The sequence below is a fragment of the Cyprinodon variegatus genome, unplaced genomic scaffold (genome assembly GCF_000732505.1).
Source record: "Cyprinodon variegatus isolate N-32 unplaced genomic scaffold, C_variegatus-1.0 Scaffold140, whole genome shotgun sequence".
NCBI lineage: Eukaryota > Metazoa > Chordata > Actinopteri > Cyprinodontiformes > Cyprinodontidae > Cyprinodon > Cyprinodon variegatus.
In genome coordinates this window covers 90,166-91,383 of record NW_015150593.1, presented here as the reverse complement: position 1 = coordinate 91,383, position 1,218 = coordinate 90,166, and the positions used below count along the sequence as shown (strand labels likewise).

At 36.9% G+C, this 1,218-nt stretch overlaps 1 protein-coding gene across 3 annotated transcripts in view; it reads right to left on the bottom strand.

Moving 5' to 3' along the window:
• LOC107086010 (pleckstrin homology domain-containing family A member 5-like) overlaps positions 1-1,218 on the bottom strand; it is a 190,532-nt gene that overhangs the window by 131,412 nt on the left and 57,902 nt on the right. The window lies entirely within an intron of this gene.

Below are 1,218 nucleotides of genomic sequence, written 5' to 3'. Positions count from 1 at the left end.
GCATATTTACGACAGTGCACTTTTACTTTCGCCCTCTGGGGGGAGCCTCGCTGGAAAATCAACACCGGTTGCATAGTGTACCTTTAATGCTGCGACCCCCCCAAAACCCCTATTTTATAACTATTTTTAAATGACAGTGAAGATGTCTGGGGGTTAAACTTCAGCATTTCTCAGGTAAGATTGTTCCATTCATGCTCAGGTCAGATTTCTGTTAAAGTAAAATTAATTGACAGCAATTGTTTAGTAATTCCACTAAAAAAAAAACAACAAAAAAAACTCCATCCTATATTTATTCCATCAGTCTGAACAGAACAGCTTTCAGCATATTTAAGTTCTCTTGTGTTCTGTTTCAGTCTTGCTCTTTGTTTCATAATATGAGACTCAGGAATGTGAGAAAATGTAACCTCATTTAACTCTACCACTTCCTGATTTTACATTGGTTTGACAAAACCCTGTTGATCCATAACTGGAATGGGGACAATCAATACCAATCTAGGCGGGAGCTCAGTGTGTCCGGTTAAAGGTTTGGTAAACAGGCAGAGGGCAGGACGGTCATCTGAGGTTTTGACTCAAATATAGGGAAATACAATTTCCTCACAAAATCAATGTGAGCTTTACTGCAATAACGATGAACGGGTTTCGTATTTTAATTACCATGTGGCCATTTATTTTGCCAGTTGTATGAACCATCCTTGGTCACTTACTGGCCCATTTATAGGTACTAGTAAAATTTACTATTGCATGGTTTCTACAATGAGGAGCTCAAACTGAACACAACAAAAATGCCCTGATAGACAAAAAACCTGTTTAGCCTCTAAACCAACTATAGCAGGAACAATTGTAACAATCCTGACCAGGACAAACAGTTGTAATGATTGAAAAACAAACATTTTAGTTGTTGACCTCTTGTTGGAAGTGTTGGCCTATGCTGGTAAAGCTTCTCTGTCATCCAGGTCATCAGAGATGGGAAGTAACGAAGTACAAATACTTCGTTACTGTACTCAAGTAGATTTTTCTATTTTTACTTTACTTTACTACTTATTTTTATGGCAACTTTTTACTTCTACTCCTTACATTTAAAAAAAAATGTCTCGTTACTTTAGTTTTTAATCATTTCAATGGAGTTACCGTTATTATTTTTTACCAAATTCAATCTAATTGGATGGGAATCTACGTTGCATTTGACGCACCACTACAAGATGAATCGACAGATTCGGC